This window comes from Erinaceus europaeus, chromosome 12 (genome assembly GCF_950295315.1).
Source record: "Erinaceus europaeus chromosome 12, mEriEur2.1, whole genome shotgun sequence".
NCBI lineage: Eukaryota > Metazoa > Chordata > Mammalia > Eulipotyphla > Erinaceidae > Erinaceus > Erinaceus europaeus.
The window spans coordinates 81666835-81681215 of record NC_080173.1 but is presented as its reverse complement, the minus strand read 5'-3'; positions in this window follow the sequence as shown (position 1 = coordinate 81681215).

Below are 14381 nucleotides of genomic sequence, written 5' to 3'. Positions count from 1 at the left end.
TTAAAGCAGCTACACTGGAGTCCTGCAAGCACAGCAGCCCATCTCTGTCCAGCATAGTGCTGGAACTCTGTCCCCTTTCCCAAGCATAGTTCCATTCTCCCTCTGAGACCGAGCCTTGCCTAGTCCAAGCTCGTCAGTTAATAGTCCTGCTGTTTCTATGAGCCTCTGTAGGGAGATTGAGTACAGCTTCCAGGATATCATTTCTCTAGTCACAAACATCTTAGGAGGGGGGCTATCAGTAAATTGAGACCCACCTGTTCCTCACTTGAGGGGCTGGACTCCTGTGCTGGCAGTTGGAGCTGTCTGCCCATATCCTGGCCTCACGAGCACATGGCAGGCTTGTATTCTCCCGGCTGGCTTGCTTTGACCAATACAATGAACAGAAATGTGTCATTTCTGGGCAGAAAAAGATTCTAAAGAGGAGCAAGTGTGAGAATTTCCACATTCCTTTTCCTTTGCCACAGTGACTGGTAGTGTCTCAGAGAGTGGAGCCTATCAACTCGGGTCCCACATAATGGCACGTGGACAGAGCCCTCGGCAGCCAGCGAGTGACCCATAGGATGACTGCAACGTAGACCTGTGATGTCCAAAGTCGCTGAGATCTGGGAGTCGCTTGTTACCACAGAACTTAGTTCATCCTGACTACTGAAGCCAACATAGGGACGATGCTCAAGAAGCCTCAACTGTGTGCAGTACAAACCCAAAGAAGTTGTGATGATTATGCATCTCCCAAGGTGGTTGTCTGTTAGGCAAGGCGACATATGGTTGAATTTACCCACATGTCCAGAAGGAGGAGCAATTCATTTATCAGGGACATGACATCACATCCCCAGGGAGTTTCAATCCATTTATCTAACAACAAAGCATTTTAAATATATATATATATATATATATATATATATATAATTTAATCTCTTAAATATTTATTTTCCCTTTTGTTGCCCTTGTTTTATTGTTGTAGTTATTACTGTTGTTGTTCATTTAATCTTTTAATGAGAAAGAGACATACACAGAGAAAGACCAGAACACTGTTCAACTCAGGCCTATGTTGGTGCTGGAGATTGAACCTGGCACTTTGGAGTCTCAGGTATCAGTCTTTTGCATAACCACTATGCTGTCTCAGCCCACTTCACATTCTTTTTGAGCACTGACTCTGTAGGAGCTGATCGAAATGTTTTTGTCTGTTCATTTTTAAAATATTTATTTATTTATTCCCTTTTGTTCCCTTGCTGTTTTATTGTTGTAGTTATTATTATTGTTTTTGTTGATGTCATCATTGTTGGATAGGACAGAGAGAAATGGAGAGAGGAGGGGAAGACAGAGATGGGGAGAGAAAGATAGACACCTGCAGACCTGTTTCGCTGCTTGTAAAGTGACTCCCCTGCAGTTGGGGAGCCAGGGGCTGGAACCCCCCTGCCGGTCCTTGTGCTTTGCGCCACCTGTGCTTAACCCGCTGTGATACCGCCCAACTCCCTTGTCTGTTCATTTGATCTGGACAATAATCCTAGGCAAGAGGGACTGTCATCTTCACTTCAGCTTACTTTTAAAATTTTTATATTTATTTCTTGAATTGATAGGACAGAGAAATTGAGATGGAGTGTGGGAGATAGGGAGAGAGAGAAAGAGATACAGCGCTGCTTCACTGCTTATGAAGCTTGCCCCCAGCGGGTGGGGTCAGGGCCTTGAATCCAGGTCCTTGCACATGGTAAGGTGTGCTTTCAACCAGGTGCACCATTGCTCAGCTTACTTAAGATCAAAGTGTGAGGGTTCAATCCCCAGAGCCCACTTGCTTTGATATTGTAGGCTGTGATATCAAGTTAAGCTAGCTGACATAGTGAGCCTGCAGAATGATGAATTGTCTGGTGTGAACTGGGTGCAGGGAAGACTGAAGTGCATCACAGGAGTGGTGGCTGGAAATGTTGACAGTGCTGGAAAGGGGTTGAGATGTCATTCTTAGGGATCTGAGCTCCCCTCAGCAGGCAGTGGAGTAGAGGATTGAGCCTTCACGAGTTTCAGTGCTTTAACTGGCATGTGTGTGGGGTATGGATTCCGGATTGGAGATGGGTAGAATAGGAAGTGGGGGCCCAGTCAGGGAGAAAATAGCCCGTGAGAGATAAGACAGCTTGGGCTTGAGGAATGAACACCAGTCCTTCAGCTCACTCCCCTGACCCCTGCCACACACACATCTCAGATTATACCCAGTCTTTCTCTTTCTTTCTTTCTTTCTTTTTTTTTTTTTTCTGGTGTTACCCTGTCTTGTACATGCGTACTGCTTTTATACTTGCTTGTACGTGATTTTACTACTATGAGGTGACTTTTTTTTAACCTTTTGTTATTTATTGTTTTTTGAAAGAGATGGAAACTGAAAGGGGAAGACAGAGATAGATAGATAGATAGATAGATAGATAGATAGATAGATAGAAAGATCTGCAGCACTGCTTCACCACTCATGAAGCTTCCCCTCTGCCAGTGGGGAGCAGGGTTTGCTCATGGTAACATGTGTGATCTACTGGGCTCACTACTATGGTTGCACTGGCACTGAAAGCTGCTCAGAGGTCACTGTTGGCATGAACCTCGCACACACCTGTTACCATTTACCCATCCTGCAAGTGTGAGAGTGAGAAAGCATGCAGCTCTCTCTCCCTCATCCACCCTGAGCTTCTTGAAGGTAGAGACCATTTTGTCCACCCCACTCACTGTTGTGGGTTTGCAAAGTGCACAGCAGGCCCCAGGGAAAGAGGCAGGGTCACACTTGACCTTTTCCCTCAGCCATGGCTAGTGGGACAGCCACATCTTTAAAGTAAGAGAATCTTGGTGCTGAGATGCTTACTTGTGTGACTCATGAACCATTAAGCAAATCCTTTTTTTTTCTTCATTAAAAAACAATTACTCAGAACCTCAAGCTAATGGCCGGATGTAACTCAGCAGTCATCAGATATGCTTCTCATCCTGAGAGAATGACAGTGAGAGCTCAAGCCTGCCCAGAGCATTACCAGTGCACAGAGCACATCCACACCCAGCCTCTTCATCAATCCCCACAAAAGCCTGACAAGGCCATCTGGACAGGTGCTCTTGCCTTATTTAATTTATTTTGGTGGATGAGGAAGTAGGTCCAGAGTTTAAATTGTCCACATGAAGACAGGCAGCTAGTGTCAGGCAATCTATCTCTGCTCTACCCACCCCACCCCACTCCACCCCCATTCTCTGCCCACACTCCTGATCCATCAAGCATTTTCTTGCTGCCAATTCCTGCGTTGGTTATTTTTTTTTTAACTTTTTAATTTTATTACATTTATTTTCCCTTTTGTTGTCCTCATTGTTTTTATTGTTGCTGTTGTTATTGATGTCATTGTTGTTGGGTAGGACAGAGAGAAATGGAGAGGGGAGAGGAAGACAGAGAGAGGGAGAGAAAGACATCTGCAGACCTTCTTCACCACCTGTGAAGTGACTCCCCTGCAGGTGGGGAGCTGGGGCCTTGAACCTACTTTGGTTCTTTAGAACAATGCTCAGCCCTCTGGTGCTGCTCATCTGTCAGACTGCAGGCTCTGTCTACTTCTAGGGCTGGACGACCCCTCTTACTGACCCCTGCTGCCCACAGGTGCTGGGCTAGCTTTGCGGGCAGGAGAGAGATGACTAGGGACTCATGGCTGAGCTGGGAATGCAGTTCAATCTTTACTGAGCGGGAATGCAGTGCAATCTATCTAATCTCTATTCATTAGAAAATCCTGTCCTTTATATCTCCTGAGGCGGAAGTGTCAGGTTGGAAGAAGAAGTATGTAGGATAGGGGGTGGGGAGAAGGAAAAAGCGTGTGCAGAAGTATTAAGCTTCCACCTAACCAGTGGGGATTAAACCAATGCCCTGAAGTCAGGGCGGGTCTCAGGTAAAGCAGTGATTATGTAAATAGACCACAGTGTAAAGCAATACAAGCGAACCTAACGTGATGATCAAAACAGAAGGGGTCTTAGAAGCAGAATTAGAAGCAGACCAACACATAGGAACTGGTCTTTTAGATTGCTGTGGGAACTCAGTGAGACTAATTCATAGACAAAATAAAGGAAAGAGAGTAGTTCTCTTTTGGGTTTGCTGTTTGCCATCTTTAAAATCTGGGAGCAAGACATAAACATCAGAGAAGCAGAATCCTAATACAGGCTCAGGAGAAGACTTGGGGGTCATTTTCTTGGGGAGGGTGTGGCTGAGAGGATCCTGCAGAGTTGTATCCACTCTCCCCATGGTTGGGGCCTACACTTCTTGGCTTGTGTCTGAACTTCCTCAAGGTGCCAGGTTGATGGTTCCTGAACTTGGTCACCAGGACTTTTCAGCATATGAAAATTTGCTACTTTTTAAGCTTTGTCAGGATGCCTACCTTCAAATCCTTGAGGAGCACTGATGATGACAATGAATTTATCTCTTGACCTTGACCTGGCAACGTCAAGGGCTCAACGTCAATGTCAAGTGCTCAGTGTAAGTGAGCAGGCCCCTCCTCTCACAAACACCGGTGGTGATATTCAAGGGAGAACTGTGGCTTTCACTCAATGCTAATGGCTTTATGTCTGTCGCACCAGACTTGTTCCAGTCGTAAGCTGGCGTGTCCTCCAGCTGCCTTTTATCCCCATCAGACCTGAGTTTGGAGAAGTATTCCTCTCCCAGATCCTCCAAATCATAATTAAAACATGATCTACTTATAAGAAATCTTAATGGGTACATCATCACATAAATCTGAGAACAACCTGTTTCAGATAATGACCCAGAAAACCACACAGATGTCTGTGTCCATGCCACCTGTTCATGAGTCTTGGGAGAACCACAGTGAGCCAGGTGCTGTTCAGATAAAGCCAGGCCAGTAAATATTTACAGTGTGCTCCTCAGGGCAAAAGGGTGGAAGTAGGTTTAGAGAAGGGGAGTGGAGGCCAGGAGAGCTCTATCTTACCCAGGACCCACTAAAACTGGTGAGGCAATCGTCACACACCCCAAGAGGTAAATGTCAGTAGGACACTTGTGGCTTCATGGAGCTTGTGTGTGTGTGTGTGTGTGTGTGTGTGTGTGTGCCAGGGGGAGGGGATGGTTAATAGAGTCTGTGGAAGCATCACTTTCTCATCTGCAAAAAGGGGACAAAGTAGTGCTCACCTGGGACAACCATGAAGGTCTGACGAGAGGGTGTGATATGGTGCCTCCCAGAGTCTGGCACGCTGTATGTGCTCAGCAAATAGTTACTGCCTCTGTTGCTGCCAGTGTGATCATGTGTGCCCACTGACACAGGAAGGCAGATGCCGACATCTCTGTGGGAGTTTAGAGGTGTGTGTTAGGCTGGGGCCCTTGAGGAGGGGTGAGGAGAAGGCTCTTTGGAGGAGGTGGAGTTTCAGTGAAAGAATCTCCCCAAGCATAGTTCTCACCTGCCATCAGAGAGTTGAAGATGGGTTCAATGGGGTCAGGGAGATAGTACATAGTTCATGCAACAGATTTTCATGCTTAAAGTTCAGAGGTTCTGGGTTTAGTCTCTGGCACCACTATAAGCCTAAGTGGAGCAGTGCTCTGGTCAAAACAATAATGATAACAATAACAACAATATGGGATATTGTACCATCAGTCCAAGCTCTTGGGGCTGCAGGAGGAAACTGTGGAAGGAAGAAGCACAGTAGTGTGTCTAGGTGACAGGAGAAAGTAAGCCACAGTGGGGGAGATTCTGGGATGGTGAGCTTCATGTGCTAGGATGGGGGAGGGGATCCATTGGATTCATATTCGAGGGCTTTTGGCAGGGAGGTGTGGGAGAGCTAGGATGGAGAAAGATAGCACTTTGGGAGCCGGGCGGTGGTGCAGCGGGTTAAACGCACATGGCGGAAAGTGCACAGACCAGCATCAGGATCCCAGGTTTGATCCCCCAGCTCCCTATCTGCAGGGGGTTCGCTTCACAAGTGTTGAAGCAGGTCTGCAGGTGTCTGTCTTCCTCTTCCCTTCTCTGTCTTCCCTATCTCTCTCCATTTCTCTCTGTCCTATCCAACAACTACAACAGCAATAGCAACATCAATACTAACAACAACAACAATAAACAACAAGGGCAACAAAAGGAAGAAAAAAGATAACACTTCTGGAGCCTTAGGTGAGAAGAAGGGTGTACTGGCTTCAAAGAGTGAACACAAGCCTCAGAAATGGAATCCCAACAGCCGGGACAGGGAAGAAGAGGGCAGAGATGAGAAAACACATTACAGTGGTCCAGGAGGTGGCACAGTGGATAAAGTGTTGGACTCTCAAGCATGAGGTCCTCAGTTCAATCCCCAGCAGCACATGTGCCAGAGTGACATCTGGTTCTTTCTCTCTTCCTATCCTTCTCATTAGTAAATAAATAAAACATTAAAATATAAAAAAGAACACACATCACATTGCTGACTCCAAGATAGCTGGCATCTTTCCAGACAGGGATGTTCAGGGGAGGTAAATGTGGAGGGAAGAGACCTCTCAGGATGTGCTGGGGAGCAGGGGTTTGCTGTTTTCACCTGGAGATTCAGAGAGGCTGGGATGCAGGTAAAAGTGAGGCTCTGAGGACAGGGTCCTGCGGGGTGCCTGTGAGTAGGGAAGAGGCCATCAGGAAGAGTGAGGGATTGTCAGAGAAGGAGGAGACTGCGCCACGTGCACTTAACCCACTGCGCTACCGCCCGACTCCCACCTTATCTTTCTTTTTTTTTTATTCTCTGGTTCTCCAAGGAAACTTGGTTGAGAAAGGCTAGCACTTTGAAGACCCCCCAGCTTGTTTTTCTTTTTTTCTTCTCTTCTGTTCTCTTCTCTCTCTCTCTCTTTATCAGAGTTTATCAGTTCTGGCTTATGGTGATGCAGAGGATTGAACCTGGGACTTTGGAGCCTCTGGTGTGAGAGTCTCTTTACATAACCATTATGCTATCTACCCCTGCCCCCACCTCAGTTGTTATTATTTAATTTTTTATTTTTTATTATCTTTACTTATTTGTTTATTGGATAGAGGTAGCCAGAAATTGAGAGGGAAGGGGTTGATAGAGAGAAAGAGAAAAAGAGAGACACCTGCCACACTGCTTCACCACTTGCAAAGCTTTCCCTCTGCAGGTGGGGAACAGGGGCTTCAACCTGGGTCCTTGTGCGTTGTAACATGTGCTACTCAACCAAGTGTGCCACTACCTGGCCCCCCAAATTTTAAATTATCTTTGTTTACTTATTGATAGAGACATCCAGAAATAGAGAGGGAAGGAGGAGATATATATACAGAGAGAGTCAGAGAGACACCTGCAGCACTGTTTTAGCACTTGGAAAGCTTTTTCCCTGCAGGTGGGAACTGGGGGCTTGAACCCACCACCTCAATTATTATTATTTTTTGATGCTAGAGTTATTGCAGCTCCACCACTCACAGAATCTTTTTTGTTTTTTCTTTTAGGGCAAGAGACAGAGAGAGATAGTTAGGAGGAGAGAGAGACAGAGACAGAGACAGAGAGGGAAGGAAAGGCAAGACAGCACCGCTACACCATTTGTGAAGCTATCCTTAAACAGGTGGATTTGAAGCTAGGTCCTAGTGCATGGTAACAAGTGTACTCTACTGGGTGAAATATGGCTGCTGATGTACAGTAAATGAGCGGTCCAAGAGAAATGGAGTCTCTCAAGGTCACACAGAGCTGGTGGCAAAGCCAAAAAAAGACCCTAAATTCCAGGCCAGGGCTGAGTGACACCACTCCCATTTCTTTTGCAGGTTAGGAAAGGTGCAATCCTAGGCTGCTGGGTTCTATTGCTTGGGTTTGAAAATGTTTTTTGTTGAGCAGCCTCCTCCACAACTTTCTTTCCGAGGTGGTGGGCTTGGGAGGACGGAGCAGCAGTGCTCTCCTTCTTTAAGCTCCGAGGTCACAGCTCTGGTTGGTTCTGGGCTGTGTGTGGCTAAGTGCACTGAGTGAGGCCCTGGCATGACTGGAGGAGGGGCAGCGGCTAAGTGGTTTCTGAAAAAGGACAAAAATGATGGGAAAAACCCTGGGATCCTTTGGGAATCAGAGCCGCAGCAAGATCAGCTGCTGCCCTTTGTTGAAAACGTTTTCTTGAGTGCCAGTGTGCCCACAGTCCATCCCTGTCTGCTCAGCGTTGGCAGCCCTGGGAGGGGCCGAGGACTCTACCTGAAGTTGGGGAGGCAACACTTCTCTTCACATCAGCCAGCCCGAGTCTCCCTTCAAGTTGGACCTTTGAATTCACTGGCTCCCGCTGGGGCTGGGGCGTGCCTGTGGCTAGCTGGTGAGTTCACTTTTACTGTTTGGTGGTCAGCGCAGATGTTAGCTTTTACAACATACTCTCAAAACCGGACTCTGGGTGAGCACGGACCCTGCAGCTGGCATTTCAAGGCTCCAGTTACCCCACCTGGTGATGTCAATGTGAAACCGGTGTTCACTTGGCCCAACCTGATTGCTAGCACTTGGTATGTCATGGTGGAGGATGCTACTGTCAATGTCTTTTTATTCGTGCCAGAGTCAGGCTAGGGCTCGGAGGCTGTGGCTGCTCATTTGTGGCTGGAGGTTGCAGTTTTTGTCCTTTCTGGAGTGGAGGACTATCAGGTGAGGGGCAGGAACTCCTGGGTTTCTTGTCCAGGTTTCACTCTCCATTTTGGGGAGAGTTCTTCTGGCTCTTCCTCCATGGGTTGGTAAGCCCTCTGTTCTCCATCTTTCGTTAGAAGGTTCTAGGTAAGCTGAGGGGATGGGAACAATGAGGGCTGGCTCCTAGGTCAGCTCCCAAGAGCCTGGATGGAGCAGAAAGCAAGAGAGCCACACCCTCGGACATCTCACCTGGACTGTGGGGAGAGAGAAGCCTTCTCCCAGGTGACAGGCAGTGTCTCTTTTTGCTCTGGAGCTGAGAAAGGCCAAGAGGCTAAGGCCGGCAAAATAGTTCACCCGGAGGGCAAGCTGACTTGTCATGTGTGTGATCTGGGTTCAAGCCTTGGCTCCCATGACCTCAGAGGAGGTGCTGTGGTTGCCTTCATTCTCTCTCTCTCAGCCTCTTTGTGTCTGTCTTTATCAGAAAAATAGTTATCCTGAATCAGTGAAGCTCTGATGAAAGAAAAAAAAAAATAGAAAGAAAGACTCAGAGGTCAAACCAAGTGTCTTTCAGGCAGAGTCTTTTCTCAGGACTGTCCTTCAGTTCAGCTTGATGAGCCTGTGGATCTTGCAAAAACCATTGTTTCTGTCAGAAAACCCAAGTCATGGTTAGAACTTTTATGGCTACAGAATGTTTGGCTGTGACAGGTGCATTGCTGTGGAGCTCATGTGCTGAATATGGCCCAGGTCTGGCAGAGGCAGACTATCCTGTCTTTATTCCTCTTCCCAGAGCAAGTGGCCTCTTAGTCGCCATCTCATCCTTTTCCCTGGGAGAAGTTTAGTTTCTTTTAATTTTTGTTATTATTTTTATTTATTTATTGGATAGAGACAGTCATAAATGGAGAAAGAAGGTGGTGGTAGAGAGGGAGAGAGACAGAGAGATACCTGCAACACTGCACAAAGCTTTCTCCCTACAGGTGGGGACTAGGGGGCTCAAACCTGGGTCCTTGTGCATTGTAACATGTGCATTCAACCAGGTGAGCCACCACCCGGCTCCCAAGAAGTTTAGTTTCCAGTAGTGAATTCGGTGTGGGCTGTGCAGTACAGATTCAAAGTCTGTTGACGGACAGTATGATGGCACTGCGTGGGTTGCTTCATGTTTACTGGGTTTGGCTTTTGCTTGGACCATCAGACGAGGAGGCAAAAGAACATCACTGGAAGGTTCTCCAAGGTTCTTGCTATAAGAAACGTTCTTTTGCTGGCTGATCAATAAGAGTTCCTAGTTAGGGAGCAGGCTTGTTCTTGGTTTTGCACTCAGACTTGTCCAAGGGGACTGCTGACATTGCTAGGAGAACCAGGCATGGCATATGGCCAGAATTTAATTTAAACTTTCTTGGGGGTTTTGAACTTCCCAGGATGGTTGTTTGTGTAGGAGAGTAAAAGCTAAAAGAAAGAGCTTCTGATTGGGAGATCATTCTCCATGCCTGCCTGGACTCAGTGCTGGGGGTGGGGTTGGTCTGATCCAGATGTGAGGCCCTTGGCATGATGTCTGGGACAGTCTAGGCCCTGTATATTACAGAGAGGCGGAATGATGGAGCTGCAGTGGAGATGGGCTTCCTGGGGTCAACAATGGTCTGTACCTCAGCTTTCGTGTCTGTAAATATTTGCGTCTTAGAGATGTTGTGAGGAGGGAGTGAGTGCATACAGGATGCAAAGAGTTCTTGCCTTTACACGCAGCTGCTCAGATACATCAGTTCTCTTCCTTCTCATTAGCCTGTTGTGCCTTCAGATACTGGCAGGCTCCCCAGACTGTGAAGAGCCCTTGATAAGAAGTATTTTCTCAAAGTGTTAGACTAGCATCTAGTCGCAGAAGTTTCTTCCTGCTACCCATGTGAGAGCGTCCACATCCTGTTCCCTGGCACTTATTGATGACAGACATCTGGTCCAGACCCCACCACCTGTCTTCCAGTCCCACTTGCTTCCTTTTCATCAGCATCTCTGGGGATTTCCACCCTTTTGCCAAGCCTATGCCCTCTTCCAGACCCAGCTCATCTGTTACCTCCTCCGCATTGAGGTGCTTAGTAGACTCAAGAGATGGGTGCTGGGTGATAGGATAAATGAACAGGTGGGAGACAGGTTTTTCTGTGGCACGAATACTTTCTCCTACAGGGGATTCCTTCCAGTGGACAAATTAGTAAAAAACCCAGCCCTTCTAAAAACAGAACACCAGGCAGGAAGTGAAACAAGCCAACAGCCAGCACCTGTCCTGTTCACAGGATGTGAAGTGGCGAGACTGTTTCACTGTCTTCCTATGGATCTGGGCTTCAGATCGTAACTGAGTTATTGCTGTGGTTCAGTCAAGTGCTCTGAGTTTTTACTACCTTACAATTCACTTGAGCAGTGCAGGCCTTGGAAAGCCTTCTATTGCTCCTGTAGCCACTACTTGGAATCTTGCCACTGCTGGAGCTCTCATCTCCCTAATTTCCTAAGGAAATGGGGATGGAAAGGATCTGTATCTGATCTCTTACATTGCTCCCAAGGTAACCAGCACATTTTCTTTTGCCTCCAGGGTTATCACTGGGACCAGTGTCTGCACTACGAATCTACTGCTCCTAGAGGCCATTTTTTCCGTTGTTGTTGGATGGGACAGAAAAAAATCGAGAGAGGAGGGGAAGATAGAGGGTGGAGAAAAAGATAGCACCTGCAGACCTGCTTTACCACCTGTGAAGCAACTCCCCTGCAGGTGGGGAGTCGGGGGGCTCCAACAGGGATCCTTACACCTGTCCTTGCGCTTTGCTCCATGTGCACTTAACCTTCCGCGCTACTGCCCAACCCCCATTATTTTACTTTTATTTTGTATTATTTACCAGCGTACTGTGGGTGGTGTGGGGGAATTGAACTGAGACTATGGAGCCTTAGGCACGAAAGTCTTTGCATAGCCATTATGCTACCTAACCCCACCCATGAATAATATTTCTATAAACATAGGAGGGCACTATCTTTATATGATTTTTCCTTTTTTTTGTTCCCACTCCCTGCCCCCACCTCCCCCTACCCCTGTGAAGCTGAACATCCACCCTCACCCTCCACCCAGAGATTGCCTTTTCCAGAGTGTGACTTGTAGATTATGCAGACTTGCAGCTTGACTTTTTTTTTTTTTTTTTTTGCATCCAGGGTTATCACTGGGACTCGGTGCCTGCAGTACAAATCCACAGCTCCTGGAGGCTATTTTTCCCTTTTGTTGCCCTTGTTGTTTATCATTGTTGTTATTATTATTGTTGTTGTTGGATAGGACAGAGAGAAATGGAGAGAGGAGGGGAAGACAGAGAGGGAGAGAGAAAGATAGACACTGCAGACCTGCTTCACCACCTGTGAAGCGACCCCCCCCCCCCTTCAGGTGGGGAGCCAGGGCTTCGAACTGGGATCTTTTGGCCAGTCCTTGTGCTTTGCGCCACCGCCCAGCTCCCCACCCAGAGATTCCTCCTTTGGTACCATACTCGAAACTCAGTCAGATTCTGCTTTGAGCTTCTCTTTCTGTTCTTCTTTCTCAACTTCTGTTAATGAGTGGGATCATCTTATACTCGTTTTTGTCTTTCTGACTTATTTCACTTAACATAATTCCTTCCAGATAAAAATTTTTCTTCTCCCCCTCCCCCCACCAGAGCATTGCTCAGCTCTGGTTTATTGTGATGCTGGTTATTGAACATGGGACTTTGGAGTCTCAGGCATGAAAATCTTTTGCATAACAATTATGGTATCTCCCCAGCCTTCCCACTAAAAAAAATTTTTTTATTAGTGATTTAAAAAATGGTTGACAAGATTATGAGATAAGAGGGATATAAGTCCATACAATTCCCAACACCAGAGTTCTGTATCCCATCTCCTCCATTGGAAGATTTCCTATTCTTTATCTTTCTGGAAGTATGGCCCAAAGACCTTTACGGGGTGCTGAAGATTGGAGGTCCGGTTTCTGTAGTTGCCTCTCCACTGGACATGGGTGTTGACAGTTCAATCCATAGCCCCAGTCTGTTTCTTTTTTCTTTCTTTTTTTTTTATTCTTTTTTTTTAAAAATATTTTATTAATGAGAAAAATAGGGAAGAAACAGAGAAAGAACCAGACGTCATTCTGGTACATGTGCTGCCGGGAATCGAACTCAGGACTTCCTGCTTGAGAGTCCAGTGCTTTATCTACTGTGCCACCTACTGGACCACTATTATTTTATTTTCTATTTAATTTATTTATAAAATAAAAATGAGAAAATATTGACAAAACCATAGAATAAGAGGGGCAACATTCCACACATTTCCCACCACTAGAGTTCCATAGCCCATTCCCTCCACTGGAAGCTTTTCTATTCTTTATCTCTCTGGAGCATGGAACCAGGGCCATTATGGGGTGCAATAGGTGGGAGGTCTGGCTTCTGTAATTGCTTCTCCGTTGGATGTGGGCATTGGCAGTTCGATCCATATTCCCAGCCTGTCCCTATCTTTCCCCAGTGGGGCAGGGCTCTGGAGAGGTGAGGTTCCAGGGTGCACTGGTGGTAACATCTGCAACTTGGAGTTTGGAACCTGTATTTTTTTGCTTCTCCTTTCTGGTGGGACTCAGTTCAGCAGTTTTTGTAAGGTGGGGTTGATTGTGGCAAATTCCTTTAGTTCTTGAATATTTGAGAAAACTTTTATTTCTCCCTAATATTTGAAGGATAAATATTATCCTTCAAATGGCTGCAATTCCCTTTCCTTTAGAACTTTGAATATGCCATTCCACTCTCTCCTTGTTTCTGGAGTTTGTGAGGAGAAATCTGATGAAAGTCATAATTCTGCCTTTGTATGTAACTTTTTTCCTTTCCCTAGCAGCCCCAAGTAGCTTTTCTAATATATATATATATATATATTAGAAGGTTGGGGGAGAATGAATCATAGTAGCATTCTGGCTCATGTAATTCCTGGAATTGAACTTAGGACCTCAAGACCTCATGCTTAAGAGTCCAATGCTGGGAAAGGGTAGGTGTTCAACTTCACTGGGGGGGGGGGGAGGGTGGCGCAGGGAGAAGGAACATAGACCTTTGGTGGTGGAAAAAAAAGAGAGGGAATGGAGTGGTAGCACAGCGGGTTAAGCACACATGGTGCAAAGCGCAAAGACTCGCATAAGGATCCCAGTTTGAGCCCCTGGATCCCTACCTATAAGGGAGTCACTTCATAAGCGGTGAAGCAGGTCTGCAGGTGTCTATCTTTCTCTCCCCCTCTGTCTTCCCCTCCTCTCTCCATTTCTCTCTGTCCTTTCTAACAACAACGACATCAGTAATAAAAACAATATACAACAACAATTAAAAACAGCAACAACAAGGGCAACAAAAGGGAAAATAAATAAATATAAAATAAAAAAAATCTTAAAAAAAAAGTCCAATGCTTTATCTATTGCACCATCTGCTGGTTTGCACATATTAGCGTCTTCATATTCTTTTTTTTTTTAATTTAAGAAAGGATTAATTAACAAAACCATAGGGTAGGAGGGGTACAACTCCACACAATTCCCACCACCCAATTTCCATAACCCACCCCCTCCCCTGATAGCTTTCCCACTCGCTATCCCTCTGAGAGCATGGACCCAGGGTCTTTGTGGGTTGTAGAAGGTGGAAGGTCTGGCTTCTGTAATTGCTTCCCCGCTGAACATGGGCGTTGACTGGCCGGTCCATACACCCAGTCTGCCTCTGTCTTTCCCTAGTAGGGTGGGTCTCTGGGGAAGCGGAGCTCCAGGACACATTGGTGGGGTCTTCAATCCAGGGAAGCCTGGCCGGCATCCTGATGACATCTGGAACCTGGTGACTGAAAAGAGAGTTAACATACAAAGGCAAACAAAT